Source organism: Psammomys obesus, unplaced genomic scaffold (genome assembly GCF_907164565.1).
Source record: "Psammomys obesus unplaced genomic scaffold, mPsaObe1.curated_primary_1811, whole genome shotgun sequence".
In the NCBI taxonomy this organism is placed as follows: Eukaryota; Metazoa; Chordata; class Mammalia; order Rodentia; family Muridae; genus Psammomys; species Psammomys obesus.
The window spans coordinates 1,943,094-1,967,329 of NW_026593286.1; the positions used below are offsets into that span (position 1 = coordinate 1,943,094).

At 48.4% G+C, this 24,236-nt stretch overlaps 1 long non-coding RNA gene across 1 annotated transcript in view; it reads left to right on the forward strand.

The window, feature by feature from the left end:
* Positions 1-2,274: 2,274 nt before the first annotated feature.
* LOC129683561 (uncharacterized) overlaps positions 2,275-24,236 on the forward strand; it is a 23,266-nt gene continuing 1,304 nt past the window's right edge. Inside the window, exons 1-2 of the long non-coding RNA XR_008721176.1 lie at positions 2,275-2,368; positions 4,623-4,748. This is a non-coding gene — a long non-coding RNA (uncharacterized LOC129683561). The remainder of the gene's footprint in view (positions 2,369-4,622; positions 4,749-24,236) is intronic.

Below are 24,236 nucleotides of genomic sequence, written 5' to 3' on the forward strand. Positions count from 1 at the left end.
GAACTGTGGCTCATTGAGGTGTCAGTGAGGTAGCCAAATGTCAGAGGGATCAGGTCCATCTTCAGGCCAGTTTGGAAAACCCTCCACACTCTAAACCAAGATCACACCCCTTAGTCATAGGCCCAGTTTGCATCCCAATGCTGGAGGGCAAACATGAGCTTTTCTGCCCTGCTCATCCAAGGCATCCTGGGAGAGGTAAATGCATGCTTAGGGCAGGGCCAGGCCCTAGAGACTCCATTGGAAAGGAGTCAGCCTGACCTGCAGGCCTCAGGAGGGCATCACAGAGGAGCTGCCCTCCTCCTGGTTGAAGGGTGTGTGGGCCAGCCAGGCAGAGAGGGTGGGAGGGGTGCAGGGCCACAGAGAGCACAGCACAGTGCAGCCCTGTTTGTGTTGGCAATAGGTGCTGCCCAGCCATTTCCAGGTTGGATGGCTGCATGATGGAGAATGTAGGTCAGGGGTTTAAGCAAACACCTTCTGGATCTCACATCTATGTGAGCGTGGGGAGGGGTGCGCAGGAGCTGCTGCAGAGTTGGTAAGTATGAAACTGTCTCTGGATTGAAAGGACAGCCTCATCAGTTGTCACGTACCTTGGTGGGGGTCGATCATGGACAGAGGAGGCACTGACCTGGTTGGAGAGCACAGGATACTGAGAAAAGGCAACAGGAAGACAAGGCCTGGCATCAGCCAGGGCAGTGCAGGGAACAAGGTGGGTAAAGGGAGGCTGTGGGAACACTCAAGACAAGAGTGACCAGGGGCCAGAGGCCACCAACACACACTGGCCTGAGAGACCTCAGTCACAGAGAAGAAACAATCCACCCCAGCCTGGGACCAGACACACGCACAGGCTCTGCGGCAGGTCCCCCAGGCTCACCCGAGATCAACATGGAACACTCTCACCGCCTGTCACTGAGGGGATCCCCGGGGGGAAACCAAGATGCCTGCACCCAGAGACAAGACTTCTTCCCGACTCTCGTCAGCCTGTAGTCTCTCCCCTGGTCCCTGAAGCTCTGGAAACACAGATGCCCACTGACAGCTGAACGTGTCCTGGGTGGTCTCCAGAGCCAGGCCAGCGTTGTCATTGACTCGGGAGGGAAATGTTCAAACTGCCTGTCACCAAGGAGCCGTGACAGTCCTGCTTCGCCCAGAGCTTCACACTAGCTGATGCTGGGACTTTTTTGTCCCTGAAAAGATGACTTCACTGCTAGGAGCCCCAGAGACCTTGAGGGAGACTGTGTAGAAGTCATTCATTTATATGGCCATCGTGAGGTGAGCAACTACAGACTGCAGGAAGACACCTTCTATGAGCTCCAGAGGGAGTTGCGGCCACCACCCAGCTGGCCACTCACTGGTGTGTGTGTGTGTGGCCTGCTCCCAGGCGTCCTTGTCCTCTCATTTTACACTGACGTCATCATACTACCCTACTCTGGTCCCAGCAACCCTGCCCTTGGCCAAAACCCTGGTGCTGGGAAGCTTGAGAGAGTGGGCAGGCCCTGCTCCTGGCCACGGTGGCCCTGGTCTGTGTGGAGACACAGAGGCATACCTCCAGATGGAGCTCTTCTGTCCCCTTTGTCTTCGCTTTAACAGGATTTGTTGGCCTGAGATGGTGATGCTGTGTGGATAAGAAAAACGCCTTCCTGAGGAACCGCAGAGCGGCCCTGTGAGCCCAGTTGCCTTGGTGGGAGGCCTGACCTCACTTCCTCCACTGCAGTAATTAATGGGACAGAAGAGCAGCCTCCGAGAGCCAGGTCCCCAACAGCAGCACGCAGTTACAGTGCATTATTGCTGTGTAAAGAGCCCTTGGGGCCATCACACTTGCAGGTCAGCGGGCACAGAGGCCGCTCTGGCTCGCCCAGTGTTTACTGAGAAAACATCACAGGTCTTCTCATCTGCTCTTACACTTCATATTTGACACTAGTCCATTCGAAAAACAAGTGGGTATTCTGAATGGGGAGGTTTCCTCTGAGTACCAGGAGCTGTGGGTCAGAGTCTATGGCTACAACCCCCCCCCCCCCATGGGGCTGGCTTCCTTTCCTTTGGGTGGGAGGCAACTGGGGAGGTGCACACTCAAGCCAAAGGTCAGAGGCCAGAGCAGAGGCCTTTTCCCTACCCTCCTGAACTAGATCTCCAGCACTGACCACTAGCCTGCCCTGCTTTCTTCCCCTCCTTTGCACTCTTTCCCAGCAGGCAGCTCTGCCTGTGACCTCCTCACCCATTCATTCACCAAATATTTACTGTGTGCACACCATGAGCCGAACTTCATTCCAGACTCTCGGACAATCCTTGAGGACAATGAAGCAGACCAGATCCCTGCCCTGAGAGAAAGTTTATGTTCTGGGAACAAATGGCAAGGAGTATCAGTGAGCCCCAGGTGTGCTACATGGCAGGAGGGTGAGGGGTAGGAGGGTGAGGGGCAGGGGGAGGGAACAGGCAGCAGGGGCAGCTGTGGGTGGCATGTGGACAGGGAGGGAAGCTAGGCCCCTATGGGAGACGAGATTTGGACAGATAACCTGCAGAAGGGGGTGAGGTTTGCACGTGGACATCCGGGGAGGAACATGCCTGAGCATGGGACTTTGGTGAGTGTGATGGAGGAAGGAGCTGAGAGGAAGGAGCTGGGAGTGCGTGGCTGAGTGGGAGGTTAGGCGGGGACAGCAGGAATGGACCACGCGGTGTCCTGATACTGCTGTGATTTTGAGGCCGTTCACCTAGGTAAACAAGTAGAGCTCCGAAGGCTCTGCCACTGCACCTGTAGGAGGGCTTGCTCACTGCCGTCTAGCTGCTGGAGATGCCGGGAAGTGCCCAGCCTCCTCAGGCCTCCCTCCTCACCATATCCTTGTTTGGGGGGGGCTCTTCATCCCCCTCCTCACCCAGTTCCTCCTCCTCTTTCTCCTCTTCCTTCACACACTCTTGAGGATGAATAGCCTATGTCCTGTGCCTTTCCACTCTCATCAGGAGAGACTATAACTGCCTGTCGCTCCCAGAATCCTGAGTAGCCTGCAAGCTACACAGACCTTTGAGAGCTCCACTCCATAGACTCCAACAGTCAGGGCTAGAACTAATGTTTGCCTGGGTCATAGCTCAGCTCTCCCACTGACTGGAGGCCAGTAATCGCCCATGTTTCTCCTGTAAAATGGGACTGACGGAACACTAAATTCTGAGGGCTGCTTTGACGATTAAGCCAGATGACACGCTTTGTAGTCACTGTCAGAGACACCAAACAGTTGTTATTGGGGTGAACGTGCTGTTCACTGTGGAAACAGTTTGCCAGCCTGTGTGATCACAACTTCCTTGTAGTTTTGGAGATTCACTGGGGAGACAAACCTCGAAGTGTTAACTACAGTTCAGCCCTTCATTCAGAAAAGGGGGACAGGCTCACCTCCAGTGAGGCTGGGAGCACTGGGTTGCGAGCTCGCGCTCACATGGTGACGGAGATGGATAAGCCTTGGAAGAATGTCCTCTGCAAACCTCAAGGCTCACTACGGGGGACTGAAGTCAAAATTTCATGTTAAATGGGAAATTCAGCAACTTGAACACCACACACACCAAGGAAGGAAAACCTGAAAATATAGATGCTAAAAGCAAAAATTTTAAGTATAAAAAATAATGAAATGTTCAGGAGTTCCAGGGGGAAATTCATGTTATGGGTAGATTCAGCAGTTTCATTTTCCAAAGCAGATCAGTTAAAACCAACGGAGAGCTAACTCTCCTTATTTCAGTTAGTTTTTTGTGGCATGCTACACGCATGTGCATGTATTTGGAGGCCGTGGGTCCATGCCAGTGTGGTTTCTGGGGTGTTGTCCACCTAGCTTTTTAATTCAGTATCTCTCCCTAGGGCTCACTGTGAAGGCTACGCTGGCCAGCAGTGTCCCCATTCTCTAGCTCTGGGATACCAAGTGGGTACTGCTTTAGGTGAGTTTTGGGGGGATCAGATTGAGGCCCTCATGCTTGCATGGCAAAAACCTCACCAACAAAGCTGTTTCCCCTGACACCCTTGCTTTATTTTAATAAAGAGAAACCCAGGCATGCAAAATGGAGAATAGAAGGTAGATCAAATTATAATAAAATGATGGGAAAATGATAAGCTGATAGTTCTTAAATCTTGGTGGAAGGAGTGAGTATCTTAAAAACACATTTCCAAACCAACTCTAAAAACCAAAAATATAACAGAGGACATATTAAAAACTGAGTACCAGGAGATGGTTTGTGATAAATTATTTCATTTATTAATAGGACATAAATCCCAATGTTTAGGCCATGATCCAAAACACACAAAAAGACAAGACTGGACTTCACAGAATTTTAAACCTTAATCCTCAAAATGGACAAAAACAGTATAGAAAAGAAAACTATGACACCACACAGGGAAGTCTAAGAATGAGGAACAAAACGCTAAAAAAACAGCCTGCCAGACTCTTGAGTAAACACCCCAGCCCCTGCAGGAAGGATCTTCCAGCAGATACGCTGAAGGACTTCACAGTAGAAAAATCCTATTTCACAATATTGAATAAGCCAAAGAAGAAGAGAGAAGAAAAGGAGGAAGGAAGGAGGAAAAAGACGGAGGAGGAGAAGGAAGAAGGAGGAGGAAATAGGAATAATAATAATAATAATAATATGTTTTATAACAGGGGAAAGAGCAGAGGTTGAAAATGACAGTACCCCAGAGCATGAATGGGAACATCTCAAGCCGGGCGTGGTGGCGCACACGTGTGATCCCAGCACTCTGGGAGGTGGAGGCCAGCCTGGTCTACAAGGTGAGTCCAGGCCAGTCAAGGGTATTTCACTGTAGTACAAAAGAACATCAGGGGGCAGGGGTGCAAAAGCTCACCCACAGAGGACCCCAACTAAAATACAAATGAACAAATGGTCCCCTGCTTGCGTTTCAATCCCATGGGTTGGGGAGAAGGATGTTACTCAATCACAATCGTCCCACACTCCTTGGTTCAGTTGCTTTTGTTCACAGGATGATCTTTTTCACCCTGTGCCATGAGCTCTTTGTTGAGGAGAACGTGGAGGTGGAAAACCACTTCCAGGACTCAGGAGAGCCTCCCAGAGTGAGGCTCCTGAGCCCAGAAAGAGGTTCCCGTGTCTCTACTCTGAACCCCAAACCCCTGTAGGTGGGCCCTCCCCGCCGGTTGCCATTCCTTGATAGTCACCTAGGCCAATCTGTCTTCTTTGCAGCCTTTGCTGCTCCCATCAGTCACCTTCAAATTCTGGCCATGTGAGTGCTGGGGAGAAAGGCTGAGGCTCGGGCCAGGCACAGGTGTGTGGGTTTGCTGTCCCTGCTATGGTACCATGAAGCATGGGGAGAGAGAGATGACAGAGATGGACCTGGAGTTCCCACAATTCTCTGCACTCCATCCTGACCCTGATATTGGCACCTCTATCCAGGGGTTCAAGGACGGAATCTAGTCTGGCCTCTGGTTTCTTCCAGACAGCACAGACAGACAGGCTTTGCATCTGCAGTTCTCCAATTTGGAAAACTCTGCACTTCATACATTTTAAATTTTTATTAAAAAATGCAATTATGTGTGAAAAAGTTGCACTGCCTCCAGTTTCGGGGACGTAGCAAAAGGCTCAAAATGTTGCCTTAAACTAACCAGTTTCTTAAATCAGAGTCAGATACAGAGTGGGGTCCTGGCAACAATATATGGTTCCCTCAACGTGCAGTGAGCAAAAAGTAACTCAAAGCTGACGTGCATCGGCAGTGCTCACTGTGGTGGAGCGCAGGGCCTCGCTGCTGCCTCGGTGCCGATCACAACACTCCCACTCAGCCTTGCACATGCCTCACAGCGCACAAGGCCAGTGAACTGCCTGAAAGCCTCAGCTCAGATGCACAAGTTCCTGCATTTATAGAGATGTAACAATTTAATTATAGGAAACAGTAACTCCATGTGTGCATAGCTCCTCACAACAGTTGCACCTGGAAGGTCCAAGTGTTGCTATCCTTTCAACAGTCCAAGGCTGGGAATGGTCCCCAAAACATCCCGACAGAAAGCAGGAGAGCTGGGCCGTAAGAACCCACCCCTGCACTTTAAGATTCTTTGACAAGTCTGAAGCCTTGTTGAGCAAAGCCGTGCCTCTGTCTTGACTCCCTGAATCTCACAGACCAGTGGCATCATGGGTTTCACTGCAAACATTCCCTGGTGTCATCTACCTGCCCAAATGCTAAATGTCTGCATATCATCTCTGTGACTCTGGCCCTCTGGCTTCTCCTCCGGCCTGTATCTCAAGAACCCTGGGCCACCTTTCTCAGTGTGTAACTCCACTGCACACTTTCATATTTTGGATTCTGTTGTTCCCCCTCGCAACTTGGGATCTTGCTGCTTAATGGAAGCTTCTTCCTCTCAACCCTGAGCTCCCAGAAACTCTGCTGCCCCACACTGGTGAGTTAGTGTGGCTGCAGCAGATGGCTGTGCCCCGCGATTAGGAGCACTGACCTCAGATGGGGCCTCCTTGCCAAGCGTCTCCTCTTTTGTCTCTGTATGACTGTCCTCTGCAGGTGTTAGCACTAGAGAGGAGGAGCCAGTGGTGTGTGTTGGTGGTATAGCGGTGAGTGTAGCAGTATCCAAGCGGAATCGAATGGAAGGTCAGACAGGCTCTGGACGAAGCTCCTACCGTCAGTGTGGAAGGAGACCTTCAGTGCCAGGGGGCCCAGAGAGAATGAATACACACCGGGGCCTGCTCCCTTCCTAGAGCTGCAGAAACGTCCTGCTCCTTAGGAGCCACAAGTCCAGACGCTCAGAGTGCTGGGATTCCTACTGGCCAAGGGTCCTGTGATTTCCCACATCTGTCATCTCTGCACCAAGAGTGACATAACTGGTTCCTGTGGTTCTGACATGTTTGTTCTTGGGCCAAGCCATGCAGCACCCAAGGGTCTCCAGTCTCCAGACAGCTGCTGAATTCCCAGTTGCATGGTACTGTGAATCAGATCTACAGCACACCCCTTTCCTGTCTCCAGGAACATGTCCTGTGGGTTTGGTGTGACACTCTGGGCTAGCTAGCATGATGTAATGAACCCCTTTAAAGGGGGTAGGCAGGAGTGCTAACAGCCCACAGCCATCCACTCCAAGTAAGTGCCAGGGAGGCTAGGAACTGCAGAGTTAGCAAGGCCCCAAACAGCATGAAATGGTCTCACTATTGTCTGAGTCGTTTTGTCAAAGAATGATGTTGAGTGCAACAGAAGGATGGAAGACATTATTCTCCTTAGTCCTCCGTGAACCCCCACCCTCACTTTCTAAGAATCGTCTGTCCCACTCTCCTGGTGTCCCGCTATACGTGTGGGGTCTCTGTGTTTGCACTCCTGCTGGTCTCGGAAGTTCTGGCTCTTTACCCTGTTGTGTCTCCTGCTGAAGCCAGATCCCTGTTTGGACAGGATCCAGATTAACACTGTGGCCCTTGCATTTCCATGAACCTCACCTGGCTGCTAGAAGGGTCCTGGTTTAGGCGGGCAACCTTTATTCCCAGCGTAGTTTGCATCGTGTGTGGTAGAGGGAGGGATAATTGATTGTTCATCCCTAAAACAGGTTTAATCCCCTCTATCAACTGTTGCTCAGGCTTTAGGGCCTTCCAGAAGCCCACTAGCACAGTGTTTGGCTTTCTGTTCATTTTTCACCCTCTGGGAACTCCACCCTGACACATTTTTACCACGTTTGTCTTTGAGTGAGCTGGGCAGCCTTCTTTGTCTGTCCCGCCCTTCCCTTACCTCATTTGATTGACATTGCACTTTATAGAGGCAATTTACATGCTAGTCAAAGTCATTCAGATCTTAGAGAGCTCATAAAGACCAGCCCCAGCACAGCTCACAAGGCCACAGACACCCCATAACCTTCCCAATGCCTCTGTTGAACCAGCCCCTTTCTTACTTTCCAGTCAACACGGTACTATCTGGCTAGGCAAATTTGACAACTAACACTGCTGCTCTAATGCCCAGTTCTCATAGCAAGCCTCCTCTTCCTTCATTGCTTTCCTGTCCTTGGTAATCATGGGAACCAAATATGGTGACAAGGGAGTGTCCTTAGTGGCTCATATGAGCTGGCTCATCAGCTACTGATTTCCCTTGTGTTACCCCAGGCTCTGCAGTCCTTGTCCCAATGAGGGATAAATAATTAAATTATTCTCTTTCTCCATCTTCACAATACATGTGCCCTCATGTGCCACAGCCTCATGAGATGAGCTGTGGCTGGTTCTTTCACATCTGCTTTAGCCTGGAGAATAGCGGCTTCCAGGAGGAGCCAGAATGGAGGCTCAGGCAGGCTTAGGAGGAGTTATCTGCCTTCAGTGTGGTAGCGAACCTTCAGTGGTGGGGGCCCAGTGAGAAGGAATGAACACAGTGGGTTGGTCTCCTTCCCAGAGCTGCAGAAACTGCCTGCTCCTTGGAAAGCACAAGCTCAGGTGCTCAGAGCTCTGGGATTCCTGCTGGCCAAGGGTCCTATGGTTTCCCACCTCTGCCATCTCTTCTTGTCACAAACTGATACCTGCGGTTCTGACCCTTTTCTTCTTGAACCAAGGCAAGTCCCAAGTCCAGCAGATCAGGGCAGAATGCTCCCTGGCTGTCTTAACTTCCCACATCCCAACTCTGAATGCTGAGCCATGGATTGTCCCTTCTGCATTAACTGGCCCTGAGAGGTGTCTTCTATCATATCTTCTCCTCCTTGATGCCTGACTCTACAAGTTCCACAGTTTTGGATCCCAGGAAGGGCTCTAACCTGGTCGCTCTCTCCCTTCCCTTCCTGTCAGTGCAGGAAATGCTCCAACACTTCCCTTCCATCCTTCCATCTCATGCTACTCTTCCCTCAGTACTCTCCCTGTCGAGTCAGGTGCTCATTAAAGGCTAGCAAGTTAATGTCCTTTTCCTACTGTAACTCCTCACTTACAATGGGCAGGTCTTCCTGGAAGGGCTCTTGAGCATAACTTACCATCCACAAAACGGCCATACACCCTAGCCACCGTTGCCACCATTGCCATAGCCTAATTACGATCTAGTCCCACAAGTGCTGGTTTTAGGGACTGCAATGTGTACTTTAATCTATCAGCAACACCCACAAAGAAGACCCCATTCATCAAAGCTGTGCACCACTCTATGCCAACAGAAGATGGCTGCCTTGGGAGTCTTCCCAGGTAGCGCAGCCTTGGTTGCACATGACCGCACCTCAGAGAGCACCCAGTCACCAGTGCAGCAAGGTGGCCCACCACCCCAGACCACGTGGGGAAAGGCAGTGACAGCAGGGCTGTGTTGCAAATGCTCCCCTCACAGCTGCAGGTCGCTCGCCCATTGCCGGCGCTCCTTTCCACAGACCTGTCTTTGCTCTCTCCATGCTCAGGTAGTGAAAGTGTGTGACTTTCCTAGCAGAATCTCCACAAACATCTATGCATCCCAGGTAGGGGACCGTCAGTGGACCAGAGTCTGATCTCCACAGCGTCTGCCTTGGAGAGCCAATGACTCCATTGGGGTTACTCACAAGACCACGGAGGAGCCAGGGGCAGTTGCTTCCAGGCCCTTCTCTGTTCCTATCCAGGCCCTTAGCGAACACCTTCAGGATTTGACTCCCGTTGCCTGGTGACCTGTGCTGGTCTGGTCTGGGAGGAGTGCTGTCATGCAAGGCAGAGGTAGCAGGCTGTTCAGGTGCTGCGGTCACCAAAGTTTTGAGAGGGAGCAGTAGGCCCTTCCCAGGCCAAGTGATTAGGAGAGACAGATCTCTCTCTCTCTCTGTCTCTCTGAACCTAGAGGTCTGGGTTTTTCAGCCACACAGGCAGAAGCAAGCCCCAGGGATCCTTTTGTCTGTACCCCAATCCCAGTAGGACAGCTACAGGCACACAGCCATGCTTTGCTTTTTCAGCTGTGTGAAGATCTGAACTCAGGTCTTCATGCTTGCTCAGCAAAGCTCTTACCCACTGAGCCAACTTCCCAGCCCCCGAAGTCTTTCCCAAGCTTTCTGACCACATAAGACATATCTCAAAGGATGTCTAAACACAAGCAGAATCCAGTGGCCTGCACCTATGATCCCAACACTCAGAAGACTGAGGCAGGAGGACTGCATATTCCAGGCCAGGCTGGACTATAAAAAACCAGCGTCTCAAAAACAAACAAACATACGAACGAACAAACAAGAACCACATCCTTGGGGCACCATTTCCTTGACAAGGTTAGCTCTTCTGATGACCCCCACAAAGGATGGGTTTCCTCAGCTTTGCTCAGACTCCGAGCTTGTCTTCAGCAGAGAACATGTTTTTCTGCCCAGGGATGTGAACGGCTCTGGAGATAGCTTTTCGTCCCCGGACAGTGCAGCCAGAAGTGCTGCGAGCAGCCTGCGAGGTGGGAGCTCGTGCCCCTCACCTCAGATGTGATCAGGTTTAAGTGCCAGCAGGGCTGCTGTTCGGAAAGCCATCAAGATTAGCCCCGAATACCCTGATTTATTTTGTTTGCAGCTCTTGGCTGCAGCGGCTGCCTGAACTCCCTTCATGTTTGAAGGCTCTTCCTCTACTTCAGTTACAGTTTTCATCTGGTACTGGCTCCTTAGACTTTCTTCAGCTCATAGATGGTAGACTTTGCTGGATCATTTTCTTTTCTTTTCCTTTTCTTTCTTCCTTTTTTAAATTATTTGTTTTGCTGAAGAAGGCACTAGAAGCCCTGGAAATCCTTTTGCTCACGGCTATGACCAAAACTTCATCTTGGTGTATAACTTTTTAATCTTCCAGCCTAAAGCATGCTTTAACCACAGGCTTGGTCTGCTCCTTGCTCTGTTTGTTACCCAGGAATGTGACTTTAATGTGGAACGAAAGGGCATCTTGTCAGAGTGCTCATGACTGACGCATGTCTCTTGTAGTGTGGTCAGGGTGGCTGTGCGCAGCTCTGGCCTTGGTTTCTTTTTTGTTGACATTTTTTTAATTGTCCTCATTTACTAGCAGCATGAGAGCTGCTCTCCTCCTAGTTCATTTTCTCTGAGTGTCTGCTGAGTCTCCGTCAGCGCTTGTTTTGACTTCGGCTTTAGGAGATGTGTGAGGCGGTCTGAATGAGAATGCCCCCATAGGTTCATGCATATACATGCTTCATCCGCAGTTGGCGAACTGTTTGAGAAGGATTAGAATGAGTGGCCTTGATGGAGTAGGTGTGGCCTTGTTGTAGAAAGTGTGCCACCACGACGGGTGGGCTTTGGGGTTTCAAAAGCCTGTGCCAGGCACAGTGGCTCTGTGCCTGCGGCCTGTGGATCTAGAGCTCTCAGCCGCTGCTCCAGCACCACACACGCTGCAAAGCCATGATGCTTTCACCATGGTGATCTTGGACCAACGCTCTGAAACGATAAGCAAGTCCCAACAAAATGCTTTTTCAGAGTTGCCTTGGGCATGGTGTCTCTTCACAGCAAGAAGAACGAGGCAGAGACTGAGCTCAGCTTCTCTGCTCCTGCCCTTTGTCCATTCATTTTTGCTCACTCCCTCTGGCAAGGTCCCGTGATAGCTGGGCTTAGACCCTGAAGATCTCTCCATTCTCAACCTAAGTCGATGCCCTGGTTGGATCAGGGGTCCATGCACTTAAATAAATGAGACGTGTGCCCAAACATTGCAGGCAGGTCAGCAGCAGCCCCTGGCTTCACCCACAGAGACAACCGAACTGTCTCGAGACACTTCCCACATACCTGGGTGGGAAACATGTTCTCTGCTGAAGAGAAGCTCAGAGTTTGGGCAAAGACCATATGAGTTTGGGAAACCCGTACTATGTGGTGGGTCATCAGAGTGACCTGAACTTGTCAAGAAAATGACTTTACAAGTATATAGCGACTGAGTGCTGGTATAATGGTACCATGGTCATTGGGGCTTGCTGGCTGCCAGCCTGAGAAAGCAGAACTCTGAGTGCAGACAGATCCCATCTCAAGGGAATAATATGGAGAGTGATAAAAGGAGACATCTGACATTCTCCTCTGCCCTACATCCATGTGCACCAGACACACACATAATAAAAAATCAGAAAAGGACTTCAGATTACAATCTTTTAAATTAGAAAATATCAGCAAGCCCAGGACAGAGTACAGATAGCAGAAAGCATAGCAAGATTCGTGAGTTCCACGAATCTAGGTTTCCCACCGGCCTGCAAGGGTAAGAGCAGGATCTCAACCAGGGGCTCCCCCTTTCTGCCCCTGCTCCAGAAGCCCAGTCTGCCTTGTGCCTGTCACCAGAGCACTCCTAGGACATAACTGCCTACCTCACGACCATGTCTACGCCACTAATGACCCTAATGGTAAGAGCTGGTGTCCCCTTCCCTACACAGGGTTTGTTTATCTTTTGCAAAAGTCCCTGTAGTAAACAGCACCCCAGCAAGCAGCCACCTTTTTGCCCAAAGCGACCCCACAGGTGAGTGGCTGTCATTTTCATCTAGGCACCTTGTTCAACGCCGTCACTAACACCCTTCCTTTTCCTTAATGATGGAGCTTAGCAAGCCCTGTGTGTGGTGTGTTCACAGGGCGATCCCACAGCTAAGAAAGCCCTTCTAAGACTTCAGAAAGCTCACCACGTTTCAGAGCCAAGCCATGAAGATAGTGTAGGCTCATGGGGGATCCTAAGGCCACATGGACTTATCTTAGCGACGCTGAGGGGGAAGGTCCTTTTGGCTGGACTCTACCTCCTGGCCCTCCCCTGTGGCTCCACAGGAGCCCCTCCTTCTCTTGTCACTGTCGAACACCATCCCTTGGTTCCACTGGAATCTGCAGGATAGAGAAAGCACATCATGGTTGAGACATCGCTCCTGCAGGATAGACCAATGTGTATGCCTCTGCGCCTGCTGCTCTGATGGTGCTGGGTCTGTGATCTGTTACAGCTGAGGATGCTAGGGTGGAAGGGATAGAATGGTGTGGACCTGGAGGGTGTCCTCGGTCTGGTGGGAGAAGCGCTTCCAGACAGCCTAGTCTGGACACTGCGGGGGTCCGGCTACGCCTGGGTTGTGCTCTGTGGAGTGGGGCTCCCTGCCAGCTGCTGCCAGCGGCCTGACGCTCAGGGCACTGCACATGGAGGGTGGCCTCCTGGAGGTGATGGGCAGCTTCCTAGGCTTGGGCGCCACAGCTGTCCTCTTGCATGTTCTGGATGTGGTCCTACTTAGGTTCTACTACATGTTCAGCGTCTTGAGTATGGGGGTGGGGGTAACGGGCTCCACAGAACCTTCTTGCTAGGCACTCCCAGACCAGTCTCTAGTTCTGGCACCTGTGAGACTGGCTGATCCTCTGGAGGCCAGCAAGGGTGGGGCTTGTCTGAGTGTGGATAGAGCCTCCCCATTTGCTTTGCATCCCAGAGTATGCAGACACACAGGGACCACATCCAAGAAGCGGTACTTGGCCAAGCCCTCGGGACCGGGGTTCCATGAGAACCGTTTTTATGGAGGATTGTGGTATGTAGTGGATTGAGAAATTGCCATAGTCAGAAAAACAAGTGAAAAACCTTCCAGAAAACAAACACTGAGGAAGGAAGTGCCAGGGCAGGGAGTGTTGAGCATGTGGGAGGCTGAAATTCAATTTCTAGAGGGTCGCTGGGCCACGCAGGTCTCAGTGCCTGTGGATCTGGTCTGATGGCAGTTCTCGCTGTATTTCAGGTCTAAGACATTCCTTGATTAATTTCTGTGGACTTCACCAGAGTTACAACAGCAAGTCCCCAAGCACTAATTAAGGAAGAGAGGCGGACAGTGACTCATGCTGGAAAGAACCCTCCCAGCCCTAACAAAGCGTCTCAGGTCCTCACGCAGTGGGAATGGCCTCTGATCAAGGCAGCTCTGGCTTGAGGTCAGCAAGATAATGGTCAGAGCTCTTACTAGTCTGTGTGTGTGTGTGTGTGTGTGTGTGTGTGTGTGTGTCCTCTCTCTCTGTTTATGTGTGTGTATTTCTGTCTCTGTTTATCTCTGTCTTTCTATCTTTGTCTCTGTCTCTCTCTGTCTCTCTGTCTCTGTCTGTCTGTCTGTCTCTCTGCATGTACACACAGGCTCCAGACTCAGGCTCCAATTGTGTATTTCCTCCAGAAGAGCTGACAGGGCCATCTGGCGTGGCCTCCTGTACAGTTACCCTGCTGGAGGCTCACAACCTTTTGGGGCTTGAACCCAGGGCCTCACACATGTTAGGCGAGTGGCTACCACTGCACCGTGATCTAGCTCCAGAGTTTAGATTTCAGAAGCCAAAGATGAGGGATCTGCCATGGCCTAGGTTGGAAGTCACCGCATCCATCTGGCTCCAACCATGCAGAGCTATTTTGGCGGACCAAACCTTTTCTTGAAAGCCTGGGTGGTAAAGAAGGAGGACAGAGGTCATTGCTTGAGTCGTGTTCTGGGGAAGGTTGACAAGGCACAAGCAATTCTTATCCAGCATGGAAGCAGCATGTGCCAAGAATGAGAGCAAATTCAAATGCGTGTTTTCTCTCCAAGTGAGAAGTAGCTTGGAGACCTTCCTGCCATGTGACTAGACTCTGGCTATAGTTATGACCTGGGAGGCCCCAAAGCAACCCAGGATTCCTTTAGGAGCCAAGGGCTGAGCAGCAAGTGTGGACATTATTCCCAGTAGAAGTTGGCCCTTAGTGGATAGGGAGCCGGTGCTGCAGAGACAGTGTTACAGCGCATCAGAACTCCAGCCCTGTCTGGGTGATGTAGAGAGGACGCTCTTCTCCCAGGCTGTTTGTCTTCAGCCTCCATTCCTGTGAACACTTTGCATGCAGATAAGAACAAGCTGACTGCTCAGCCAAAGGGAATAAATCTTCTTTAGACCAGGAAGAAACCCAGCGGCTGAAACTTGACAGCTGGGCAGAGTACGAGTGCAGAGAGCTTTGCTGTGAGCAGGGATGGACGATGCGAGGCGTGGGGCCACACGGGTCCAGCGACTCCACCAGGGACTGGACTGGTCCTCTCTGCCTGCTTCTCAGCCACTCACTGAGCTGGCTCCATCTGCAAAGCAGCATCTGCAGACTGGAGACCCAGGAGGAAACACACACGTGTGGCCAGGCCACCATGGGGTGGTAGCTGGCAAAAGCAGGCTCAAACTATGTCCCCTTGTTCTCTTGGGACCCACAAAGGGCAATGATGGAGAAGCATTGTCAGCAAGTACAGAACTGTGGGAGAAACGGGGTTGGAAGATTTGAGAAGCTGTTTAAATTGGGAGGCCTTTCATTGATCACACAGGAGTCGTAAACTCAGGTCCGAGTCATAGTTCGCCAAAGCTGCCTTTCAGACCCAGCTTCCCGGTGGTAACCCAGTGGTAACCATGCGCCTTTGTTTAGTGTTAATGTGTGCGTCTAGGTGCTTGGCTGCGTTTACTTATATGCATCATACACGTGCAGTACCTGCAGAAGCCAGATGGGGGCATCACATCCTCCTGGAACTGCATTTAAGTTGTGAGCACTGAACCGCAGTGCTCTACAAGACCAGCCAGTGTTCTTAACCACTGCGCCATCTCCCCAGCCCTTCGCTGTCCTTTCTACATCACAGCAATGCAGAGGCCCTTCTCACAGCTGAGAGCATCTGCTTTATGAACTGTATTTTCATACAGCGTTGCTTGTATTAATTTGAAAACTTCATCAAATAACTGTAGACTCATAGGCGGTTGTAAAAAAAATAATACCTGGAGATCCCACGTGACTTCTCTACTCAGTATCCAAAGATAGCAACATCTTGTAACAAGTAAGGACAGCAAATGAGACTAGAAAACTGATCATATGCAGTCCAATAAGAGCATTAAACCATCCCTCCTTGGCAGCTCAGATTCCCAGGTCTCTCATCCCCAGACCTCTGACATTACCCTCTAGGGATCACTTTCCTTCTCCCCCTCCCTGATCCCTGCAGCCACTACCCTGTCCCCGGGTCTATAGTGTCTCTGCTGGGGGACAGGACCGCGCAGTCTCCTGGAATATATTGTTCCACACACTGTACAGTGTTGGAGACTCATCTCAGCTGCGCTCAGCGGCTTCTTTCATCGGTGGAGGCAAAGCTGGTGCCTCCAAGCAGCTGTGTCATAATCTGTCTCTACTGTAGCACTTTCCTGATGACATCTGTGAACAGGCTTTTCTAGGATAGGTGCCCAAGAGCAAAGTCATAGGACACCTGTCCAGGAGCAAAGTTGCTAGGTCACAGGGTAGTCCAGTATTTAAAAATTTCAAAACCACTCAAGGGGCTTTCCAGAGTGGCTGCCTTACTTTATGTTCGTACCGGGGATGTGGAAGTGACCTCCATCTTGCACCCTCCCAGAGATGAGGATGCTGGGGAGTGTGAAGAGATATTTCGCTTTCATTCCCCAGTGGCTGACAGTGCCTCATCATGATAAAATCTCTGAAGTAGCTATCACAGCTTTCGTCTCTTTTCTACTACTCTCAATAAAAAAAATAGTTTATTTAATCTTATACTGCCACATCACAGTTCATCACAGAAGGAAGTCAGGGCAGGAACTCAAGGCAGGAGGTTAGCTCACCTGTAATTTGATTTTCTTTTTAAAAGTTTCTGTTTTATTTTCACTTGGGTGTGTGTGCAGGGAGCCACAGGGGGTTGTGAGCCACCCAACAGGAGCACCGGAAACCAAACTTGGGTCTTCCAGTTCTGTAGCATGCAATCTTAACTGCTCGGCCATCTCTCCAGCCCCAGTTCCCATCTTAAGGAATTATTTGTGCAGCAAACCTTTTCAGTTTACAGGAAACCCAGCTCATCATTTTCTTCTTCTATACATTGTGTGGTTTATATTGAATCTATGAACTCTTCACCCAATTCTAGCTCCTAATTCTCCTCCCACTTACAACTTTGTACTTTGGGGTTTTACATTCATGTCTGTGTCCCCTCCTGAGTGGACGTGTCACAAGGCATGAGGTTTGAGTTGTGTCTTGAACTCTGCCTATGGCTGTGCGGTAGCTCTAATGTCACATGCCCAGAGGCCATTTTTCATCCCTAAGATGATCCCACACTTTTATCCAGTCAGCTGGGTGTGCTTTATGTGGGTGTATGCTGGGCTTTTTGTGTGTCCCTTCATGCAGTGTCACAGTTTTGAGTTCTTTAGTTATACACTGAGAACATTTCGAACAGCCGGGGAGCTGACCTCTCCCACTTTTTCTCCACTTGCAAACTGTCAGCTGGCATTGCCTTTCCATATGAATTTCTGCATATTCTTGCCTATTTCTGCAATGACTGTTGCTGGGGTTTAGCTTAGAATGTCATTAAATCAGTATATTAGTTCGGGAGATATTGATACCTTCACTCTGCTGGGTGTTTGTTTGCATCTATGGACATGGTGCCCTTGATCATTTTCATTTGCCCTGGGTAGCTTTCAGCTTTCTTCCTTTGCAAGAGTGACATCTTGGAATATCCATCTTTAAAAAATAATTGCTAAAACATTGGATTGTTAAGCTCACTGTCTTAGAGTTTCTATCACACCATAACCAAAAGCATTTGGGGAGGAAAGGACATGTTTCGTATTATATGTTCACATCATGGTCCATCATGGTCCATCATGGAAGGAAGCTGGCAGGAAGTCAAGGCAGGAACCTGGAGGCAGGAGCTGAAGCAGAAGCCATGGAGGGGTGCTGCTGACTGGCTTGCTCCCCATGGCTTGCTCAGCTTTCATATACAATTCAGGACTACCTGCTCAGGAGCGGTGTGGACCTCAGTGGGCTGGACCCTCCCATTTCACTCATCAATCAAGGAAATGACTCATAGGCTTACCCACAGGCCAACCTGATGGAAGTGTTTTCTCAACTGAGGTTACTTCTCCTGAAATGTCTCTTGCTTGTGCCAGGCTGACAAAACACTAATCAATCAGAACAGTGACCTTGTGTTCATTGGTAATACATATAAATGCCGTTTGAATGTAGGTAAATGCATGTTTGTCATAGAACAACAGGGGAACTTTCTGGCCTCGATGAGTGTGCTAGGATTTAAAAATAGACTCTTTGGGATTTAAGGGGGACACACCATCTGCAGACAGAGGCAATACCGTTTCTTTCTTCCTGGCCTGTATTTTATTCTTGTCCCTTCCTTGCAGTGATTTGTTTCAAATTATGTCTTCTCGTTTTTTATTATTTGAGAGTTTCATACACGTATATAACATGTTTTCATCGAATTTACTCCTATCTCTTCACCCTTCAATTCCTCCCCTATCTCCTTACTATTTTTACCTCACAACTTCATATGAATTAAAAAACAAAAAACAAAACAAAACAAAAAAAAACCACCAAGTCCACTTAGTGCTGGAAGTATGTGCGTGGGTGTAAGACGATCCCAAAAAGTTGATTATCTCTCTTCCCTGGTGGCCCTCAGTTGTCAAGAGCTTCTTACTGAAGGATGGACCTTCATGGGCCTACCCTTCCCCGCGCTGGAATTTCAGCCGCTTTGACCCTGCCCAGGCCTTGTGTCACAGCTGATGTGGGTGTGTGTGCAATGGTCTTGTTGCACTGTCCACTGTCCCAGGCTCTTGCAGTCTTTCTGTTCCCTCATCCTTCATGCATCTCTGAGCCTTGCTGAGATAAGGGTGTTATATGGCTGCTCCGTGTTCCCATAACTGGACACTCCACAGTCTCTTTTTTATTGCATTTATTTATTTTAAATTTTTTATTTATTACAGTTTATTCACTTTCTATCCCAGATGTAGCCCCCTCCCTCATCCCCTCCCAGTCCTGCCCTCCTTCTGCCTTCTCCTCCCATGCCCCTCCCCCAGTCCACTGAAAGGGGGGACCCTAGCCCATCAGGTCTCACCAGGACTGCCTGCATTGTGTTCCTCTGGGACAATCTCTTAATTAATTGTGGGTCCCTGTATTAATTGTCATCTATGGGAAGAAGTTTCTGGTGAGGGGTAGAGGCACACTGTCTGTGGGTATAAAAATAAGAACTTGAGTGTGGTTTATTAATACGTCCATTTAGTAGAATAATGCTATTTGGTCCTCTGCTGGGATCTAGGATATAGCAAGCCATGGATTTTGGCTCAGTTAACTTTTCAGATAGGATTTCCATCTTATAGAGGGGAGGTTTAAATCCAATAAAAAAATTCTTGAACCAGCCGTGACCTCCTGCAGTATCTCTCACTTGATCAGCATATTGATGGACGTATGTGTGTCCTGACGAGGGCGCTGCATCCCCTGGAGCTAAATTATAGGCCGTCGTGGGTCCGCGGACACCGGTGCTGGGCACCACGCTGAGGTGCTCTGTAGGCTGTGTTCACTCCAACCACTGAGTCATCGCTCTTGCTCCCACTGTTTTGTTTTTTCAACTGTCTGTTTTTTTCTTTTTTGATCTTGGTATCAGGGTAATGTTAGCATCATAAATCAAATTGTTTCCTCCTGTTTGTTTTCTGGTTGAGACTGTGTAGAGTTTTTATCGATCCCTAGTCAAATGTTTAGCAGAATTTTAAGTATTAAATTACGAATTTAGCTTCCTTAGTATTTATGGGCGGTTTAACAATCTAGTTCATACTAGGTGACTCATGGAGGGCTGCTGATTTTATTCTGTGTTAGGTGATGGTCTGATAAATCCAAGTCGACATATTTATGTTACAGTTGTCATGGTATACCTTTACTATCCTTTTAAGGTCTTTAGGATCTGTCATAAGTTCCCATTTCATGAATAGTATTGATTTTTGCATTCCTTTTTTCTTTGCAGGCATTGCTAAATTTGTCAACATTATTGGTCTTACCTATTTGTGTCCCTGACTTTCTTTATTGTTTAATATTTTCAACATCAAGAGTTTCTATTCTCATCTTTATTGCTTTTTTTTCCTTTTTGATTTATTTTCTCTCTACTTTTTGGGTTCTTTAGTAGGATTTCAAATTTTTTATTTGACACATTTCAATGTATACATTTATTGTTATCTTATTTTTGGTTAACATGACTGTGTACCTATGTACTACAAATTTTACGTGTTGTTTTTTTTCTTCATTTTCTTTGATTGAATGACTTTAAAATTTTTTCCTCAAGATTTTCTCTTTGACTTCTGTGTTTAAGTTATATGTATATATATATATATAAAACTTATATAAATATAAAACTTATATCTATATAAAACTTATATATATGTGTTTATAAAGTTTTACATATATCCATGTTGTTGCTATGAATTATTAGTTTCTGGCTTGACTCTGCTATAGTTGGATAACACACTCTCTATGATTTTCACTCTTTGGAATTTGCTGAATTTATATTATGGCCCAAGATACAATCTGTTTTTATTTATGTTTCTTAGCACTTAGAATGGTGACTACTCTGCTGTGTGTGGGTGTCCTGATTACATGTGTTAGATAGCATTGGCGTCTATGTTTTTAGTGGGTTGTATTTTTTTTTGTTGTTGTTGTTACATTGTTCTATGAATTGTTGGGAGAGGGGCTGAAATCTTCAACTATCACTGGATTTTCTGCATCTCCTGCCTGCTCTATTATTTTATTTTGTTTATCTTTACTCTGTGTATATGTGATCTATGTGTGGGGGTGCTCATGCCACAGCTCACATGTAGAAATCAGAGGACAACTCTGTGGAGATAGTTCTCTCTTTTCATCCACGTGGGTTCTGGGGATTGAACTCAGACCACCAGGCTTCTGCAACAAGTGCCTTTACCTACTGAGCTGGCTCCCTGGCACCTTCAGCTCTGTGCTGCGACTTTGTTGTTCACTTTATGCACATTTAGTGGAGCTGAGTGGTTGATTCCTGCTTTGTTGTTGTTTTTGTTTGTTTGTTTTAAATCCAAGCTAGAAATCCCTTTTGATTAGTATCTTTAGACCATTTACATTTAGTGTAATTATTGCCATTTTAGGATGTATGTTTACTATATCCCTTTCTTCATTGTCTTCCAATAGCATCCTTGAATATTTTTTAATAATTCCATCTTTGTTTAGTTTCACTCACCCAAGTAATATAAATGTATGGTGAAAATATGAACCAGGTTGTTAGTGTTTACAGTTTCTCACAGGTGAAATTTTCTCTGGGTTCTGCTCAGCACCAAGACTGTTTTCCTGAAAGTGTTCTGAGTGTAGGGTAGGTGATGTGGTGGCTCATTTGGGGACAAGAAGGTTTCAGAGAAGTGGAGAGAGTAAGCAGAGTCTTGCTCTTGGGAGGTCTCTGGTGTCCTTGTAAGAATGGTTTGCATATTTTGTTTTTAATGTGGAACTAATTTTTTTCTTTATATTTTATGACTTAAAATTTTCTTGCATCTTTGTTTTGAGTAGGAATTGGTTTTGATGACTTTGTTCCCCAAGTTCCTAGAAGTAGGTGATTCATATCCTCTTCATTTCTTCTCCCTCAGGACAGAATTGAGAATTTTGTTCAGGGCAGTTTATTTTTATAAAACACCTGAGAAATAGGAAATTAGAGTGGGCTGTAAAAGGAAAAAGAAGGCATAAGACCTGGTCTGAGGTGCCCCTTGAGCTGGACATGACTGTGGGCAGCGAGGCTTGGCTGTGCTAAGGACCCTCGGCAGCTATAGAGACTCTGGGACCTGGAGGAACAGTGCTTATCAGAGTCGCCCCAGTTGTGTGAACCTCCTCGCACTACCACTCCTGGATGTGTCCAGGACAGATGAGTGCCATTGGCCAGGACACACTTACACTCAACTAGTTCCTTAGTAGCAACTGAAGCAAAAAGGTGTCTCAAGAGGATGGTACCGCTTCTCCATTGGTGTGGCCTGAAGGTGTTCAAGGAAAGTTCCTATGTTAAGAACTCAACCCCCAAAGTCACACATTAACAGTGTCAAGGGGTAATTAGGATTAGATGAAACCATTGTGAAGGCGTTGCTGGCTTTCTGAAAAGAAAAAAGAGAGAGCTAGCTAATACACTTGCTCTGTCTCACCCTGTACCATCTCTGCCTGCCCATTCCAGAAGCTGATGAGAGCCAGTACCATGGACTTAGACTTCCTAGCTGCTAGCACCATGAACAAAGCGAACTCTTCTTCTTTATGAATGACCTTGCTACAGGTGTTTTGCTATAGCTGTGGAACATGGACCATCATCATGTACAGTAGATTGCCAGCAAGGGCCAGTGGTCTCCTCACCTGTTTCTGGGCGATAGCTTCATGTCTTCTCCCTGCATGGTTCCTCTACCAGCTGACTTCCTCTCCTTCCTCATGGATTCTGCTCTTTTATCTCCCAGCTTGCTTAGCGTTCGCATGCCACCACCTCCCCCACCCCCGCTGCCGACTCCAGAGTCATATCCTTTTGGCTTCAGCTCTTGCAGCCAACAAGAGCAGCCTCTGTTCCCCAAACCCCTAGAGGACCCTGCTCGGCCCAGCTCATCCACCCATGCCTGGGCTCTTGGCAGCGAAGAGGTTGTTCAGAGTTGCCTCGCCCCTATCAGCAGAGTGGGAGGGGCAGGGATGGCTACGGGGAGATGGGACTGCGTTCACAAGAGAGCAACGGACAGCAAGAGTGTCCACATGGGGGAGGAAGACATGGGCAGAGAGAGATGTCTTCTAATTCTCCGTCACCTTTAGAATTCCTCAAAGTGGACAGTGGGAGGAGATAGGTCAGGAGTCGCTGGGACCATCCAACTAATGGACATTTGCATCTCCTTCCAAATGCTTAGCCTTGTCTGCTTTTGTTTAATCTGTGAATTGCTGGGTCAGTTCCAATATGATAAAGAGTCACATTTGTTAATCTTGGCATCAAAACAACGTTTTAAAAATCTGAACAAAACGAAGGGGGCAGTAAGCTTTAAAGATGTAAGGCCAAGAAGGGAAGGAGTGCTTTTGTGGAAAGTCCATAAAGCAAAACCCCTCTGGGCTGTGTGAATCTTTCACCCCACCATGGTGGGAGGTGGGGAGCTTCTGTTCAACTTGAACAGAAGAAAAGATAGGCAACTTACACCAGTATACATTGCCTTCATGTACAGGCCGAGAGCAAGGCAGGCGTCAGGTGTCCCCAGCCTCATTTTCAGTGTGCTGTATGAAGTGAGAGTCCCTCCCGCTCAGCCATCCATGTGTCGAGCTGGATTGCACACAGTCTGCAGGGACCACACAGCTTTGAGTTGCATGCTAGTTTTGTCAGATTTCTTCTCACCTCTGGACAACCACCTAGCCCAAAGCACTGGCAGCAAACATCTGGAGGCTCATTTCAAACTTTGCTCCTTGGCTGTCCATTCACTGTTAGGACAGCCCTGTGGGTTGGGCTTGGTTTTCACAGTCCCTTCTTCACAAACATTGGTTACTGTTTCCTTGTGCTGTGGATCTTATCAAACCACAAAGCCATCTCTGTGCATTCTTTCCGGGGACCTTGCCAGAGCCTGGGGATGACGGATGACCCCAGGGCTACAGCCACCCGTGCTCTAAGACTCTTACACCACTGTGTTTTCTCTTTTACTCAGACATTGTCAAGGTTCCCACTTGGCTGCGGCCTCTCGATATGTCAATATGTCAAGAAAGTTTTCTGTGCTCTTCCTCCTCGTAGTCTGTAAGCCTGGCCATTTTTAACACTCGTCTAACTTCTGTTCTTGGTGGAAGTGCTGAAGATGCATTTGTTAAAATGTTCTGTGTTGTAAACTGATAGAAAATCCAGCTGGGAGGAGTGTAGGACCACGAACTCAGGAGAAATTAGATCCTCATCAGTGGTGGGGTAAGGGGTAATCCCTGAGAAGCTCCAGATGCCATGCTCTCCGTGTGTCACTGGGAGAGGCAGGTGGTGCTCCAGCAGCTATTGAGAGGGTTCACCCTGATGCCAGCTCTGCCACCCAATGCCAAAGAAATGGAACTGTCCCCAGCAAGAGCACCAAGGCTTGATACCACTCCCTTCTTGTCCTTTTCATCAGAGCTCCTCAATCATGGTGACAGACTGCTCAGTCAGGAAAAGCGATCTCCACACTAGCAGGAAGACCCAAGTCTGTATCCTCAGAGATTACATAAAACATTCAGGCATGGTGATGTCAGTCTAACCCCAGCACCGGGGAGGCAAAGACAGGTAAATCTCTGTAGCAAAACAGCTTAGCTGAATCAATGAGGTACTTGAAAAATAAGGTTGTGGGTCAGTGAAATGGCTCAGTGGTAGAGGTGTTTGTCTTCAAGCCTGACAACCTGACTTTAACACCACTTGATAGAAGGTGCGAGCCAGCTCCTGTAGACGCCCACATATGTGCCATGGTATGCATGTGTCCACACAAACACATACACAAAATGAATAATTAATTAAAAATAAATAAGTAAATGAGGTGATGAATGATAGAAGACAGCAACTGCCAAATCTCTGGCTTCCACATGCACACAAACACACAAATTTGTGTGCTCACATGCATGTACACACACACACACACACACACACACACACACACACACACACACAC